At 37.6% G+C, this 19133-nt stretch overlaps 1 protein-coding gene across 2 annotated transcripts in view; it reads left to right on the top strand.

Annotated features, from left to right (window-relative positions):
* MCC (MCC regulator of Wnt signaling pathway) overlaps window positions 1-19133 on the top strand; it is a 403428-nt gene that overhangs the window by 51646 nt on the left and 332649 nt on the right. The window lies entirely within an intron of this gene.

Here is a 19133-nt window from a genome sequence, read left to right as displayed (position 1 = left end):
CAAAGTCACACATGTAACAAATACAGCAAAGATAGGATTTCAACCTACCTTTGAGTCTAAAGAATGCTTTCCACTTTGCCCACTGCTATGATACACTGACCCCTCAGCTTCCCCTTAAAATGTTTTATTTGTAAACATTTCCTGTGGATCCCTTGAGATCAGATAGATTTTGGACTGCCTCTTAGCTCAGCTGCTTTATAGCTAAAAAGTTACTCAACCTGCCTGATCTGTAGTGTCCTCAGTTTGAAAAAGCAGATAACAATATCCTGTCTGCGCGTTTATCATAAGGATTATGTCACATGCTGAACACAAAGTGTGTGCTCAATAAATAATAATTATATTAATTTATTCTGGAGTTATAATAACCATAGATACAATTTTGTATTCTGCCTTTTGCTCCTGAACAGTTTATTATAAGCATTTCTTATGTTGCCCAGAATTTCCATACTTATATTTAGAGAGTGCATCTGTCTTCACTAAATGAATAAATAGCATTTACTCACCTATCCTGCTATGATTGATATTTAGGTCTTATTGCTTATTTTATTACAGTGGAATGGACATAGATTTTAAGAGCCAGACCTGTCTACATTAAAATTTCTAACTCTACCACTATTTTGTTTAGGATTAGTAATTTACTGCTAATAATAATACTTACTTGGAAGCATTGTTCTGAGTATTAAACAAAACAAGCAAGAACTATAAAACTTCTAACACTTTGCCAGGCACATCAGACATTGTCAAGACATGGTGGGTCTTTCTCTGTCTTAGGCAGACGGGCAAGGCTCAAAGTCTGGAACCTTTAGGCAGAACTGGTGGTGGCACTGGCTGCCAACTCTGGAAGCTCTTCTTGGGATCGATGCGTCCCTCACTGAAATTCTCTGCATGCGGGCATTCTGCTTCAACCTGCTGGTAGGAGAGCAGCGACACTCAAATCTCCAAAGTGATCTTTAGTTCTCCATTTACTTCTTATTTGCTTTTCTATGAGTAAAACTTACTTTTCTTTCTTTTTTCAATTTAAAATCTCTTAAGTCTTATTTTTATTTTATTGACTGTTCACTTTACAATAACTTCAGACTTGTAGAAAAGTGGCGAAGTGGCACAAGAAGTTCCCCTTGACCCACTTTCCCCAGACGTTTACCTCTTACTTAACCAGAGTGCAGTGATCAAAACAGAAAATCAGCACTGCAGGCCGCCATCAGCTAACCTAGAGACCGCATTCGGATTTCACCGGTTGTCCCACTGATGTCCGTTCTCTCATCCAGGATCCAATCCCAGATCTCACACTGCACTTAGCTGCCATGTCTTTTTTAATTTATTTTTAATTTATTTTTAATTATTTTATTGATTTCAGCTAAACTTTAATCCATGTCAAAAATTTATGCATATGATTTTTCTTTTATTAGTTAATTACTGTTGACATTCATAATTATTTTATACTATATTCAGATGTACAGCACGGTGGTTAGACATTTATGTAATTCACAAAATGATGCCCTGATAAAGTAAAAGTTATTTTTAAATAATTATTCTGTATGAAAAGTCAGCAATATTTTTAGACTGACTTGAAAAAAATGTGATTTAATTATGCTTTCACTAGTACAGATGTAGACTACAAACGAGGATGTAGAGAAATATTTCTATTGCTGGTTCAGAGGAGAGGGCAGAGGACCACAACAGAGTTTCAGCTTGAAGAGAATCTGTATTACATTTACATAGGCAAGAGTTCATTATGTCACAACAGAATGCGTCTGATCTGGGCAATTTTAGAAAATTCTCCAGTGGGACTCCCATTGTTATTCCAAGTTATAAATGAATGTGTGACTGTCTTTTTTTTAAAATTAAAAGCAGAAATGCACAAACAGAAAAAACATTTAATTTAAAGATTTAATTTATTTTTTTAGAGAGGGGAAGAGAGGGAGAAAGAGAGGGAGAAAAACATCAATGTGTGGTTGCCTCTCACACGCCCTCTACTGGGGACCTAGCCTGCACCCAGGTATACACCCAGGTATACACCCCCACTGAGAATTGAACCAGCAACTCTTTGGTTTGCAGCTTGCCGCTCAACCCACTGAGCCACACCAACCAGGGTACTAGATGACCTGAAGGTAGCAACTTTTTTCCTTCAGCTGGAATGAATAGCATACAGCTGGATTCTAAGATCTAAAATATGGGGAAGAAGATGTGTCTGTAATTAACTTAGGAAGTACTGTTTGTGTTTAACTTCACCATGATTTTTCAGGATGAACAAATGGCACATTAAATAGAGCAGGTAAGAGGTAAGGTTTTTAACAAATGTAAATTTATTTCTTGGTTGTAATTTCTAAGAATTTTCTGTGAGTTTTTAATTTATACATTGGTTTGGGGTAATTAGCTCTTGAGTTGTCTGGCCTTTGAGACATAATTATTTAGAGGAGGGAGAGACTGTGGAGAGCATCTTGATTTTCTGAATCATCAGGGGGAAAATTATGCCCTTTACTGAAAATCATACAGTGATTTTTCCCTTCCTCTGAGCCCCCACAGCCCTTCCGACACCACCAACTTTGGTGTTCATTAATCATGGCCTTGTTACATTAAAAAAAAGTCATGTAGACATACACTAGATACTTAATATTATTTACAGACTTTTTGGTTTTGCAAAAAACAATGTATTTTGTATGACTCTTTCCCCTCAAGATCACCCTGTCTGTTAGATTTTGAGCACTTTTTTGTCTTTACAAAGTTTGGAGAGTGAAAAGAATTCAAATTCTACTTAACTACTAAGTAATTAAATCTTGTTTGAATATCTTATATACGGATGTCCATATTATATGTCACCTATAGAAGATTAACAAGTTTTGGATAATTGAACTATTGTCAAGGCCAAGTGTGAATTGCAAGCTACTAAAAAATCTGGACAGGACAATAATTAAAATAACCCATAAAGTTGATACACTGTGAGGAGGCGTCTCGTTCTCCTCTTGGCAGAGCACTGCAAGCCAAAGCTAAGCTCCTTGGCTAACTTTTCTCTAACATTGCTCTTTAGATACCAGGATTCTGGCTGCCAGTATTGATCCAGTATATGTGCACAAAAATCAAATTTCACAGTGAGCCTGAAAGGTTCCATGACAGAGTAAGTTTCTGTACCATCCCTCTCCAGAGACAGCCCTGGTAATAGTTCCTTAGATCCGTTCCAGGCATAATCTGTGTACATCAAGTACACAGGGACACATTCTCCTTCTTCTTTTATACATATGGGCAAGTAACATCTACACTGATCTGCACCTGCCTTTTTTTAAGTTGACCCATTTTGGAGATTGCACCACCATTATATAGAGCTGCATTATTCTTTTTAAAGTAGGTTGGTATTCATTGCATTGTGTGGATGAACCATAATTTATCTATCAGACCCTCACTGGTGGATGTTTAGATGACTGCTAATCCTTTGCTAACACAAACAGTGCTGCTTGCACAATTCCACATATTCTTGGTTTTGCATATATCAGCATATCTGTGTAATACATCTCTAGAAATGGAATTGCTAGATCAAATGGTTTATGTCATTTTTATTTTGACAACTACTGCCAGATTGCAAGAGATGCTGTACAAGTTATACTGCTACCAGTAGGACTTGAGAGTGGCATGCGCTTTTGAATTCTAGACCTAGCCTTTGTCACTGAGGTGTGTATTTTTCTGAACTTGGCAGAGTTCAGAGCCTCTGGGCGCACTTGTGTTACATTAGTGACTTTCTGTCTGTGATCAGGACTCAGTTTCCCACTCTCTGGGACCTGTAGTCTTTTTCCACCATTTGAGGGCCTTCCTTGCAGCCTCAGTAGGCTTATTTCAACATGTTTCCTCACTGCCAAAGGCGTTAAAGGGGCTGCTGATGTTGCAGAGTCCCGAGCTTTGACAACATGGAGGCATTAGAGAGTTTAGTTTGTTTTCTTTGCTTTGGAAGTCAACACAGGAGGGAGTCTCCCCAACCTTAAGTAAAGAAACTGAAGTTTTGACCTTTAAAGCTAAACATTGATGGTGTCATATAGTTATCACTGCACCACGGAGCCACTCTCTGCTACACCAACATTACACTGTCGGTGCTGGGCCTGGCCCCCTGCCAGCTCTCCCTCTGGGCCCACAGCCCTCTCCCTCTGCGGCTTCCTTCCCTTCTCCTGTTTCTCACCTTCATTTCCTCTCCTCCTACTCATCCAAACAGCCTTTTATGAGTCCTGTTGGAACATTACCCCCTCTGCCTAAGCCACTACCATAACAGGACAGGTCCAGGCACAAACCAGAGCTCCCTTTGATTTTTCCATCTGTATATTGTCTTCTCTGTGCTTACTATTTTGTAACCTGGGCTGTAGTTTACATCCCCAGCTTCTAAAATGTTAAGAGCCCTTTTTGTTCAATTTCATACAGCACCTAGCTCACAGTGCTCATATTAAATATGTATAAATATTGTGTTTAGTTGAGAGATTTTTTTCAAGGATTTAGCTTTAACTCTATTTTAATTTCAATATATTCTTATAAATATGTTGCTGGTGGAAATAGGTTCTTTGTGGTGTTGCAGCAAAGGAATTTCAAAGGGCGCATGAGTGGGAGTTTAAGCGTAGTTGCAAGATTTATTAGGCTGAAGGGAAATAATACACCCTCAGGGATGTGTAGGGTGGATGGGCTCCAGAGGCAACTGCCCAGAGATCCTTGATAATCCTTTGCATATTTTCTTGGTTGTAGGGAACAAGCAGGATTGCTTTCCAACTACCCAACTACTTCCTGGGCTTTTCCCGGGCTTGTGCTGGGCTCTCCACTGAACCAGTCCTTTTCCTGGATTTTCCAGGGTCCTGCACCTTCATCCAATTCTTCAATCTGATTCTTTTCCCAGATTTTCTCAGGCTAGACGCTGCCCCTTTATGTCACCATATTGGCTCCTACTGTGCTTGTACCCAGCAGAGGAATATCGCCCTGCTCTCTCATCAACTACTGGATCTACCAAGTGCTGACTGGTCTACATTGGTCTTAATTTGGATGGCTTGTCTCTGCTCCAGAGGGTCTTCCATCCCCTAGCAGAATATCCCAGGCTTAGGCCCATAGCATATAGGCAGGTTCCAAGAGAGAGTGGAATGTGCAAAGACTTTTAAGTCCTAGGCTTGCAGCTTGCACAGCATAACCTCTACTGCAGTCTTTTGGTCAAAGGCAGTCACACGGTCCTTGTGATGAGGAGCTGTAAAGTTGTATTGCTCAGCAGCATGGATACAGGGGCATAAACAATTGTAGCATTTTTGCAAATAATCTATCATATTCCTGTTGTACAAAGAATATTAATAATAATGTTACTTTTATAAAGCTAATAATGTTGTTGGTTTATTTTTAATACAAGATCCAATCAAGCATTGCATGTTAAATTTAGTTGATATGTATCTTTAGTCTATTTTTTAAGTCTCTTTTAATCTATATGTTTCCCTCTTTTTTGTATTTTGTATTTTGAGTACTTTTCAATGTCATACATTGATTTTTTTAAGATTAAGATTCCAGGCCTGTTTTCTTAATGATATCTAACAACCTAAATTTGCCTCTTTATTTCTCCACAAATGTAAGTTAAACATTTTTGGGAAGAATTCTCAATAGCTGATGTTGTATATTTCCCATTGCTTCACAAAAGGAGGTACATAATGTTAGTTTATTCCATTACTGGTGAGGCTTACTTGGCTAAAGTGAGATTGCATGGTGATTAAGTCCTGAGGGTGGAGGATGCCGTGGTCTCCCGAGAAGGCTGTGAATGCTGCCAGTGCCTAGTGAAGCTGCCTTAATGTCTGATTCAGCTCCCCAGTAGACTAGGCTTAATGTCTGATTCCCTTCACCCCCTTCCTTTATAAATGCTAACTAGCTACCTACACTAACATATACATTTTCATTTATTTTTTTAATTTTTAAAGATTTTATTCATTTATCTTTAGAGGGGAAGGGAAGGAGAGAGGGAGAGAAATATCAATGTATGGTTGCCTCTCATGCATCCCCTGCTGGGAACAGGCCTGCAACCCAGGCATGTGCCCTGCCTGGGAATCGAACTGCGATCGTATGGTTCACAGGCCCACGCTCAATCCACTGAGCCACACCAGCCAGGGCTACATTTTCATTTAAATATATGTATAATTATAAAACTGTGATGGCATTTCTATGAGTTATTTCCACAATACAGTGTTCATTAATGCTGACCATAGATTTAAATGTTATTCCAGATTTTTCAGACATTCTGGCCAAGATAGAGGCATAGGTAGAAATGCTTTGTTTCCTTGCACAACCAAAAGGAGGATAACAACCAATGTAAAAACCATAAACAACCAGAAGTGCCAGAAAATCAAACTGCATGGAACTCCAACAACCAAGGAATTAAAGAAACAGTCACCCATACCAGTAGGAGGAGTGGAGACAGGCAGCCAGGTGGGCAGAGAGGACCAATGGCAAGGCAGTGGACCAGGCAAGGTGGGGCTGGCTGACCTGCAAACTAGACTCAAAACCTCTAGCTGTAAAATACTGTGGGAGTTTCAAAGGCAGGAAGAATTCCCAGTCTCACAGGAGGTTTTGTTGGATAAGTGACAAGGAGATAGGCAATCTATCAGATGCAGAAGTCAAAACACTGATAATCAGGATGCTCACAGAATTGATTGAGCTTGGTTGCAAAAGGAAGGAAGAAATTAAGGCTACACAGAGTGAAATAAAGCAAAATATACAGGCAACCAAGAGTGAAGGTAAGGAAATTGGAACTCAAATCAATGATTTGAAACAAAAGGAAGAAATAAATATCCAACCAGAACAGAATGAAGAAACAAGAATTCTAAAAAATGACGAGTGGCTAAGGAATCTCTGAAACAACTTTAAGTGCTTCAACATCTGAATTATAAGGGTGTCAGAAGGAGAATGGGAAGAACAAGAAATTGAGAACTTACTTGAACAAATAATGAAGGAAAATTTTCCCAATATGGCAAAGGAAATAGACTTCCAGGAAGTCCAGGAAGCCCAGAGAGTCCCACAGAAATTGGATCCAAAGAGGAACACACCAAGGCACATCATAATTACATTACCCAAGATTAAAGATAAGAAGAGAATCCTAAAACTAGCAAGAGAAAAGGAGACAGTTACCTACAAAGGAGTTCCCATAAGGCTGTCAGTTGATTTCTTTTACAGGCAAGAATAGGCTGGAAAGAAGTTTTTGAAGTCATGAAAGGGAAGGAACTACATCCAAGATTACTCTATCCAGCAAAGCTCTCATTTAGAATGGAAAGACAGACAAAGTCCTTCTCAGATAAGGTCAAGTTAAAGGAGTTCATCGTCACCAAGCCATTATTATATGAAATGTTAAAGGGACTTATCTAAGAAAAAGAAGATAAAAAATATGGACAGCAAAGTGACAACTAACTCATAACTATCAATAACTACCTAAAAATTGAAAACAAAAACTAAGCGAACAACTAGGACAGGACAGAATCATAGAAATAGAGATCACATGGAGTGTTAACAATGGGAGGAGGAGAATGGGGGAAGGAAGGTACAGGGAATAAGAAGCATAATTGGTAGGCATAAAATAGACAGGGGGAGATTAAGATAGTATAGGAAATAGAGAAGCTAAAGAATTTATATGTATAACCCACTGTCATGAACTAAGGGGCGGGAGGGGGGAAGGTGGGGACTGCAGGATGGAAAGGGCAGAAAAAATTAGGACAACTGTAATAGCATAATCAATAAAACATATTTAAAAAGTAAATGTTAGCCCTGGCTGGTGTAGCTCAGTGGATTGAAAGTGAGCCTGTGAACCAAAGGATCGTGGTTCGATTCCCAGTCAGGGCACATGCCTGGGTTGCAGGCCAGTTCCCAGCAGGGGACACACAAGAGGCAACTGTACATTGATATTTCTCTCCTCTCCTTTTCTTCCCCTCTAAAGATAAATAAAATCTTTTAAAAATGCTTAAAATCTGCTTCTATTAAAAAAATAAACGTATTCCATTTACTTAGCATCTTATGTGCATGTGAACAAATATGGGGGGAAAATTTAGGACAACTGTGATAGCATAATCAATAAAATATATTTAAAAAGTAAATGTTATTCCATTTACTTTTCTTAGAATCTTATGTCCATGTGAACAAATATGGTGAGCTACCCAGGATACTGGCATTTTTGCTGTTTTGGTATCACCTGTCCCATGTTGATCTGTAATCTTTGGAGTAAAGAATTGCTTTAGTCACCTTCATGATGTCTAGAACAATATTCCTCAAAGAGTAGCCCATAAACTAGTGGTTTTCTTACCTGACTTCACCAAAATAAGTACAGGAATTAGAACTAAGTGTTCAGAACACTTTATACCAATTTGACAGAGTTGAAGCTCCTTTCTAAAATGGAACTTATGTTTTTTCTATGTCTTTCTACAGTCTTTTTTTCCTGAAAATTCATTTTATTGTACAAAATATCTATCGCAGATTAGATTATCTAAAGTAACCTGGAAATTCTCTCAAATGTTGGAGAGCCTCTAGCTTGTAAGGCAGTTGCATTGCTCTAAAAATTGTTGCCTTAACTTGTTTTCATAATATGACATGTTCCATATCCCCATGTAATACTTAAGGAAATGAGACACAAGGACAAAATTTCTTGCCTCGGGCTCCTGCATATACTGGGATTAAATCTTTCCCTTCTTATTTCTATGATCAGACTATAAGGCCTGATCTGCTTTTTATGTTATGATATTTTCATTAGAATCTGAGAAAATGAGTGGAATAGAGAGAAAATTATTTGTGAAGAGAACATTGCAATTTTTTTTTACCTTTCAAAGGGAAGTGTAAATAGCATTTCCTCCCATATTATTGTTCCTTTGATGCCATGTTCTAAAACTAAAGTATTTTGGGAAATATTTAGTAGAATTTTGCACAATGACTTTACAATTGGAAAAAATTCTCAACAAGCAATATAGACTCATTGAAAGCAGATTGACAGCTGTAGGGGCCTGGCTTAAGGGGTGGAGGGATCAAGCCAAAAGGAAAGAGGACTCATGCACCTAGACAACAGTGTGGTGATTGTGAGGGAGGAGGGGAATATACGGAATAAATGATCACAAAAAAGTGCAATAAAAGAACAAAAAAGAAAATTCTTTGTGTGCTGAGTGTTTTTAAATGCAGGTAGAGAGTATAAAATTTGGGGAAATTTGCAAGTGTCACAGTACCAACCTCAGAGAAAGATTTGAGTTTCTGCCTGAGCCAAAGGGAGACCCAAGGAACCAGAATAAATATTGAGAACATCTCTTATTTTGAGCAGAATGAGTGGAGGTTAATCCATGTGACTTGTGAAGCCGGAAGAACTGAGAGGGGTGTTAGAGGAGAGAGAATGAAATCTAGGGACAGAGGATTGAAAAGGATGGGGGTAGGTGGGAGACTTCTGGGATGGCTGGGCCTGGAGGCGCCTGGTGGAAGGCTCCGTGGGCGTGCCTCTCCCATTTGCAGGGCCAGGGATCAAGTACATGTATGGAAAAATATAGCGTAAAAAATATATTGTCCTTGGTTATTCAGTTGAGGAGCATTTGATGAAAAGTTTGCTTAATGTTCTATTATCACCTTTACTCTTCTACAATGGACAATGGAAAAATAAATATAAGTTTATCATTTGCAGCAGGTTGTAAGTCATATGTTAAATACATGGTGTAATATTAATCTTTTTGCCTTGATGTAAAAATTTGGGTACACTCATCTTTTTAATAATGTCATTACGTGTATGCTCTAATTTTCCCATAAAGGTATGACCTAAAATCATCTGAAACCTTAGTTTTGTTAAAATAGGCTTAGAAATACGGTTTTACCAAGTGGCGCTCTTTCCAAAATTTTTTATTACCCCAAAACTCATATCTATTAGCCTTTTGCAAGTATCCTCTCATTCTACATCTTCCAGATATGACAGCCTTAAGCATAGTTTTGGATCTGGGGTCAATTGCCTTGGGAACCTTAGTGGGGTTTTGAAGGGCCATTTATATATTAAGAACAACTTGCCCATTAGTCATACTGACCGTTATTGCTGGTATATTCCATTAGTAAGGATTTACAGAATGCTCACTGCAGGGTTCTGTGTCTGTCCTTGAGATTGTGAGAGGTGCCCTTTGTTCATTCATTCATCCACCAACCTGTTTAAGGACCTGCTATGGACTAAGCATGGTGCTAGGAACTTGGGACAGGGTCCCTCTTATAAGGAGATGATAGACCCTATATAATAGAGGTAATATCTCTTAAAGTTATGATGAGAAGTAAGTGAAATAGTATTTCTAAAGCACTTAGGACAGCCCCTGAAACATAGATGCTCTGAATGATTCTTTTTCTTCAGGAATGACAGAAACTGCTTTTGAGAACTATTTATATATTTCTTTGAAGATAGGGTGAATTTTGCATAGTATAAAATGTTATTTGCTTTTTAAAAAATTATCCAAGAGGCAAACACTTTCCTTAAAGTATTTCCTTCCACTTGAATGTCAATGGAAAAGCCAAATTGAGAGATTGCCAAAGGAATAAGGAGTAAGAAAATTAGGAAACAGTTACATGTAAAAGAATTATAAAATAAAAGTTTTTAAAAAATATGTAAAAGTAATACTTTATAGTTTGCAGATGCTTTCTTCTTGAAACCTTGCTTTTAGTCACTCTTGACTTTTCACCTGGAGAAGGGGAAACCATCATGTCAATGACTGATCTTGGCTATTCATAATTTCAGTGAACTCTTAGGAAGTTCAAGGTAAACATACAAAAGAATTAATATTATAATAACTCAAATCTCAGAAGACAAAGTTAGTGCTTCCTCTAGGAAACATACACATCCCTTCACCTGCCCCATGAGTCTGATAAATCTTTCAACAAAAATTGTTTCATCAGCAGGTAGTGTACTGGACATGAATTTAAATCTGGTCAGATTTCCTTAATCAAAAATCGGACATTTTTTGTGTGTCCTCTGAATAGGAATGAACCCAAAATTAGAATATCAGCTTCAAAGAAAACTAACAGATTTATGACACAATGTTTTTTCTATATTTGGAGGGAAATGCCTCCAGTTTTGTAATTCCTTTATTATCTACAAGTAATAACTGATATTTGTAACAATTTCCTTGCTTGACTGATTCTGTTCCCTGGAGCATTTTGAGGATATTGTACTCTATTTTATTTTCCCAGTGCTATTTAATGGAACTTTCTGCAATGATGGAACTTCTGTATCTGTGCTGTGCAGTGTGGTGGCCACTAGCCATATGTTGCTCTTGCACATTCCAAATGTGGCCATTGACCTGAAACTAATGTAAGATTGTACATCAACTTTAATTTAAAAATAAAAAAAGTATTTTTAAAAATGTAGCCACTGAGCTAATGCAAATGGAGAATGAATTATTGATTGGATTTCATTTTAATTATTTTTTATTTTAACATTTAATTTAATCTTATTATCAAATTTTGTATTTAATTATTTTAACATTTGAGCAAAACAAAGCAAAAAATGATTAATTATATTGCCAAGTTTTTAAAAATTTAATCTTCATTGTATTTTTTCCATTACCATTTAGCTCCCTTATATCCTGCCAGCAATCACCACACCATTGTCCATGCCCATGAGTTCTTTTTTTTTTTTTTTTTGCACAATCCCTCTGGCCCCTAACCCCACCCCTTCCACTATCTGTCATCTGCTCTCCATCTATGAGTCTGTCTCTGTTTTGCTGGTTAGTTCAGTTTGTTCACTAGATTCCACATATGAGTGAACTCATATAGTATTCAATAGTTTACTCAATAAATGATGTTGGGAAAATTGGACAGATACACCCATAAAAGTGAAATTAGATCACCTTATTACACCACACACAGATTAAATTCAAAATGGGTCAAAGACTTAAATGTTAGACCTGAAGCCATAAAAATCTTAGAAGAAGATAAAGGCAGCAAAATCTCAGACATTGCTTGTAGCAATTTTTTATCAGATATATCTCCCCAGGCAAGGGAAACCAAAGAAAAAATAAGCAAATGGGACTACATCAAACTAGAAAGTTTTTGCACAGCAAAGGAAATCAACAAAATAAAAAGATAACCCACAGAATGGGAGAACACTTTCACCAATACATCTGATGAGAGATTAATATCCAAATTTATAAAACACAAGCCTCAACACCAAAAAAACAACCAAATAAAAAAATGGGCAAGGGACGCAAATAGATACTTCTCCAAAGAGGACTTACAGATAGCCAACAGACATATGAAAAGATACTCAATGTCACTAGTCATCAGAGAAATGGAAATTAAAAATACAATCAGGTATCTTCTCATACCTGTCAGAAAGGTTATCATTATTAATCAACAAACAACAAGTGTTGGCAAGGATGTGGAGAAAAGGGAACCTTTTGCACTGTTAGTGGAAATACAGGCTGATGTAGCCACTGTGGAAAGCAGTAAGGAGATACCTCAAAAAATGTAAAATGAATCTGCCTTTTGACCTAGAAATCCCACTTCTGTGAATATATCCAAAAGAACAAAAACACTAACTTAAAAGAACATAAGCACCCCTAAGGTCTATTGCAGTGTTATATACAATTGCCAAGATGTGGAAGCAACCCAAGTGTCCATCAGTAGATGAGTGGATAAAAAACAACTGTAGGACATTTACACAATGGAATACTACTCAGTCATAAAAAAGAAGGAAATTTTACCCTTTGTGACCATGTGAATGAACCTTGAGAACATTATGCCTAGTGAAAAAAGCCAGAGAAAGTTAATTGATTTAAATGTAAACTTAAATAGCCACTATGCAGTGAAATTTATTTATTATTATGCAGTGAAATTCAAGACTGTAAATATTAATTAACAGGAGTTAAAATAGGTTTCCACATAGACAATATTGAGAAAACTGGTAACTGGAAATTTATTTTGCAAAAGTTTATATGTTGATATTTCATCAGTTGTGAGATTCCAAAAAGAATCTTATAGTATAAATAGACAACTTGAAAGTGTTCCTTCTTTCAATCTTGACTTTCGTATTGTCTTTGCTATTTTTTCTGTGTTTTAAAAGGTTGATAATGTCAACCCAAAGCAACTTTCAGATATAACCACCATGCCAAAAGCTTCATTATTTCTAGTAGTATAGTTTATGGGAGAAAGAGAGTTGGGTATTGTGTGTGTGTGAGAGAGGGAGAGAAAGAGAGAGAAAGAGACAGACAGACCGACAGAGAAAATGAAAGAGAAAGAGAATGAGAATGAATCCAAAGGCTCAACTTTGAGCCAGTCTCAGATATTCGTGACCTTGGCTGACTGGGGAGCATGTTACAACCCTGGTGGGAGGGTCCTGGATGATCTCACTAAATTCTGTAGGATGCGGACTATGTGGTATTTTGTTCATTTAGATAATGTTACCAGTTAATTTTCTCTTCAATTCATGGCTTATCATTTTCTCATCACATGCTTTTACAGACCATAAACTGACCTTTTTTAAAGTAAGAATTGAATTTTAAAAAGGTGCTGGGGTACATTTGTTCATATCATGTCTCTTTGTTTTCCCTTTTTAACTCTAACCCCCATTTTAAGTGATAGAACATAATGTTTATGTCCCTAAAGAAAATTGTCTGTTGATTAGCTAAAGACTATATTTGCCAATTTGCCATCTTTATCTATACAACTTCAATTAAATGGAATATTTTAAATCAGAGGCTTCTGAATGATCAAAAGCCAATGAAAAACTTACTCATATGTTCAACATTTATTTACTGATCTCCCATTATGTGCCATGTACTGTTCTTGGTGTTAGGACTACAACAGTGAATAAAGACAAAATTCTCCATCCTCACGGAGCATAAATTTTAGTAGAATCCTGTTTGTCTCCACTTCTGCAGCTAATTTCCTCTAAAATATTTTTTCATCTTTTGAGTACATGTATTATCATAATCTAGTGTGTTTGGTTTGTTGGTTTAGACCCTAAGACTCTTGAGCTGCCTCAAAGCCTTCATTCCTTAGGACCATGGGCTTGAGCATCAGTATATTTTAATCAATGTGTTTTAATCACAGCAGGTGATTATGATGTGCTTCCAGAGCTGCGTACCACTACCATAGAAAGTTTAGATTACTGGCTTGAAGAATACGGAGTCCAGCATATGTACCAGAAGAGATTTTCAAGCCTAATGACATCAACCTGTTTTGTTTTAATTTGTGATTGTAAATTGAAATGTGCATGCAGCAAAGGAGAGCTGGGATCGAAGGTTCTCATTATTTAAGTNGGGTGCATTTGTTGATATCATGTCTCTTTGCTTTCCCTTTTTAACTCTAACCCCCATTTTAAGTGATAGAACATAATGTTTATGTCCCTAAAGAAAATTGTCTGTTGATTAGCTAAAGAGTATATTTGCCAATTTGCCATCTTTATCTATACAACTTCAATTAAGTGGAATATTTTAAATCAGGGGCTTCTGAATGATCAAAAGCCAATGAAAAACTTACTCATACATTCAGCATTTATTTACTGATCTCCCATTATGTGCCATGTACTGTTCTTGGTGTTAGGACTACAACAGTGAATAAAGACAAAATTCTCCATCCTCATGGAGCATAAATTGTAGTAGAATCCTGTTTGTCTCCACTTCTGCAGCTAATTTACTCTAAAATATTTTTTCATCTTTTGAGTACATGTATTACCATAATCTAGTGTGTTTGGTTTATTGGTTTGGTTTATTATTTAGTCCCTAAGATTCTTGAGCTGCCTCAAAGCCTTCATTCCTTAGGACCATGGGCTTGAGCATCAGTATATTTTAATCAATGTGTTTTAATCACAGCAGGTGATTATGATGTGCTTCCAGAGCTGCGTACCACTACCATAGAAAGTTTAGATTACTGGCTTGAAGAATACGGAGTCCAGCATATGTACCAAAAGAGATTTTCAAGCCTAATGACATCAACCTGTTTTGTTTTAATTTGTGATTGTAAATTGAAATGTGCATGCAGCAAAGGAGAGCTGGGATCGAAGGTTCTCATTATTTAAGTTCTCTCAACACTTCTTTTGCCTCAGATCTAACACTTCATTTACCTACTTGTCTATTTAGCACCTATGTATGTTGGGTGTTACAGATTAAAAAATGAACAGCAAATGAGCCCCATTCTCTAGGAATTTACAGTCTATTCTGGGAGTTCACAGCCTTTTTCTACAAAGAGCCTTAAAGTCTCTGTCACAACTATGAGACTCAGCCGGTATAGTGAAAAAGTAGCCATAGACAACACACAGACAAATAGATGTGCTCCATGTTCAAGTAAACTTGATTCACTGAAACAGTCCATGGTCTGGATTCGGCTGTAGGCTTCAGTTACCAACTTTTGGTCTCGTAGAAGAGAGAGAAAATAAATCAATAATTACTGTGAAGTGGGAAAAGTGATTAAAGAAAGCACCAATGCCTCAGTAACATAGAGAAGGGACATCAAATTAGACTCAAGATTGGCTGAAATATTTAGAAAAGATTTCTGAAGGAGGTGCTGTTCAAGTGAATTATAGAGAATAGGCTAGAGTTTGAGAAAAAGGACGGATGTCGAAGTGGAAGGACAGACATGTACAAAGTATAGGCATGTAAGACAGCAAAATCTCTTATGGAAACCAGAAGAAATTCAGTGTGGTTAGACTGTGTGCGGGTTGCCTATGTCAGCAGGAGGGCGAGGCTACAGAGATGGGCCCCAGCCATGTTCCGATGGGCCTCGGCTATGAAACAAGAAACATGGCTATGAAGCCGAACATCTTTGGGGATCAAATGAAAAATTTAGGAGGAAAAAGTAATTTGTTGGCTGCTGGTGGGAAACAGGTAGACCTAATAGGAGACCGTTGTAGAAAACCAAATGAAAATTGATGAAGATGGTAAGTGTGGTCAGGGTTGAATGAATATGAGAGCTATTTAGACAACAAAGTCTCTAGTTCTTGGTGACTGACTGTGTGGGAGAATAAAGGAGAAAGAAACAGATAGTTTTTAGATTTCTGACTCAGGTGACCCAATGGTGTAATTTATGTACACAGGGAAAGTAAACTTGAGTAATGGTACAAGAAGATGAATTCAATTTAGAACTCTGCATTCAAGAGTACGTTGCATAACACTGAAGCATAGCTAGCTCTTCAGTAAAAATAGGTTGCTACTTAGATGGAGACGGGGATTTGGGAGTTGACCATGCATAGTGACACATGAGGCCATCAATTTAGATGAATTACCTATAAAAAGTCTATAAAGTGAAGAAACAGAGCAAAGGGCAAGGTAACACGAGTAATTAAGGACAAGCATTTTGAAGGCGTAGTCACACGGAGTTGGGGGAAACCCAAAGACAGGGCTGTTCTGTAGGAAGGGGGTTCAGGAAAAAGCAGCAGTGTTCAGTGCTGAAGAGAAAGAAGGAAACGTGTCTCTGCCATTTGGTCTTGTCCAAACTGTCCACAGGGACATTTGGCTCATGCTGAAAGGTCCTTGATATTTGCTCCTGCCCCAAAAGGACCATGGAGACATTTTCTCTTTGATTCATTACAGAATGCAAATGCTGAACCTTGTGCAAATTGTATGGACCTTTTCTTTGCCTATAATTCATGGAGAATTGTGGGTCTCACATTGATTCTTGTCATCTTCATTATGAAATTTAGCAGGGTTACTCTGAAGTCAATGAGCAATTGCTCTTGAGTATATATTGACCTGACTATTGGCTTTCTATTAATTCTATCTGTGAATAGTTTCAGTGATACAGATTTGATTCTGTTGGTATTGTCGTGAGGTTGGTGGCCACATTTGGGTGTGACCACCAAGAACCTGGGTGATAACTTGTCCATGGTTCTGCTGTTCGTCTTTTCACACTTCAGGGACCTTTCAGTGTGAACCAATGTCTCCATGGATACTTTGGACAGGCCCAAATGTCCACTGATCAACTTTCCACACTTTGAATACTTATGAAACTGAAATTAGAGTCTTCTAAATTATGTCTTTGTATGACTCAAATTGAACAGTTAGGAGCAAAATGAACTTTTAGGCCTTTTTTGAGTTCTTCCATAAGCAACTATTTCTGGCATAACTACCAGGTTCATAGGTGTCTGCTAGTTGAGAATTTTGAATAGAATCATCTAACCTCTTACTCAAAGTAATGATTGCTTTTGCACAGCCCCCACTCCAACTGGATTTGGAATTTAGTGTCATTAGTGGGAAGAATAATGCTTTTTTTATGCCTCCGAGCCTGACAGATCTAAGCCCATCTTTCCCACTCTCTATCTCTGATGTTAGGCTGTGAGTTTCCCTAAATGATAAACAGCTTCATTGATTTTCTCTTCCTACTCAATTCTTTACAAGTTAAAGGAAGAAGAATAGCCAAGAAACAAAAAGGCTTTTATATACAGAAAATAACAGCTGTGCATTGTGAAACCATGTAGTTTTGAGCTAAAAGATTGATTATTAGCTGTATTTTAATTTTGCTGCCTGGTGATTTGTGTTCTTTACAGCACTAAATATTACCTGACTTGGCCAGTTCCTCTGCTATGAACTTAAATCTGTTCCTTTCTTGCCTCATGTTGAAATACTCTGAAGATGATGTATATACATATATGAATATGAATAAATATAAAACATTTTATAAAAGTTGTAACAATAATGAAAGAAAAAAATATTTAGAGGAATAATGAAAAAGAAATAATGAATAAAAAAATTATTTAGAGGAATTATTTAGAAATAATTTAGAGAAAAAATATTCACCAAAATTTTGTGAAATTAACCAAAAGGTTCACTGTGGTTATTGCTGGGTAAGGAGAATTACATGTAATTTGTGTTTTCTTCTTTTTACTTGTCTACATTTTCTAAAATGAATGAATATATTTTCTGAAATAATACACAGCCCTGACCAGGGTGGCTCAGTTAGTTGTTTGGAGCATTGTCCAGTAAACCAAAGGGTTGCAGGTTTGATTCTCTGTCAGGGCACATGCCTGGGTTGTGGGTTCGGTCCCAGTAGGGCATGTGCAAGAGGAAACCAGTCGATGTTTGTCTCCCTCTCCCTCTCTGTCTTCTCTCTAAAATCAATTAGCATGTCCTTGGGTGAGGACAAAAAAAAAGTGTGTTTGTTGAGTGATTTTTTTTAAAAATTTTATTTATTTATTTTTAGAGGGGAAGGAGAGAGGGAGAGAAACATCAATGTATGGTTGCCTTTTGCGGGTCCCCTGCTGGTAGTTAGCCTGCAAGGAACTGGCCTGCAACCCAGGCATGTGCCCTGACTGGGAATCGAACCATGATCATCTGGTTCGCAGGCCCGCGCTCAATCCACTGAGCTATGCCAGCCAGGGCCTGTTGAGTGTTTTTTTAAGGCAAGTGCCTTTATGATGATGTTATTGCTACTAGTATAGTTCTCCGTTATACTGTCTTAGTTTTAGACAACTGCAGCTTGGTATCTCTTTCTCTACGAAATATTCCTAGCCTAGGGCAAAGAAACATACTGCTCTGTCCTCAGGCTACTGGGTTGTTTTTATGGTCTCCATTGGTCATTCATACTTACTGAGCATCCTTGTGCTGCCTTCTGTCGGAAAATAAAGCAAGAGGTATGTGTAGAAAAGTATCAGAGTGGGGGCTCCCTTCAAAAGGGTGATCTTTTTTAACTTCTGAGAATTTATGAATCAATCCATCAAACCAGCACAATGAGATCTGCTCTGTGCAGGGCGATGAAATGAGTGCTGTGCAGATTTTAAGGGAGACCGACACATGGCCCACACTGGCTTCAGGAGCTTGCGGTCAGATTGAGAAGACAAAACCTGAGTGTATCAAAATATTCAAGGGTTCCAATGGTGTCATCCAGATATATGTTCTTGGCCAGCATAGTGTTGTTCTTGTTGCTCCTTTTTTTTATTCTTTTTGTTTGTTTATTTTTAAATTTGAGAACCTATAGGTTGTATATACTTCTTAGTCAAAGCACCAATAAATTAGGCTTCACCAATCCCTCTTCCTTTAATATTTTATTTATTTTTAGAGAGAGGGGAAGGGAAGGAGAAAGAAAGGTAGAGAAACATCAATGTGTGGTTGCCTCTCATGTGTCCCCTACTGGGGACCTGGCCTGCAACCTAGGTATGTGCCCTGACTGGGAATTGAACCGGCGACCTTTTGCTTCACAGGCCCATGCTCAATCCACTGAGCTACACCAGC

This window comes from Sturnira hondurensis, unplaced genomic scaffold, assembly GCF_014824575.4.
Source record: "Sturnira hondurensis isolate 20B ecotype Veracruz unplaced genomic scaffold, ASM1482457v3 Scaffold0021354, whole genome shotgun sequence".
In the NCBI taxonomy this organism is placed as follows: domain Eukaryota; kingdom Metazoa; phylum Chordata; class Mammalia; order Chiroptera; family Phyllostomidae; genus Sturnira; species Sturnira hondurensis.
Note: the sequence above shows the minus strand (reverse complement) of the source record. Positions and strands in the feature narration are given on the sequence as shown.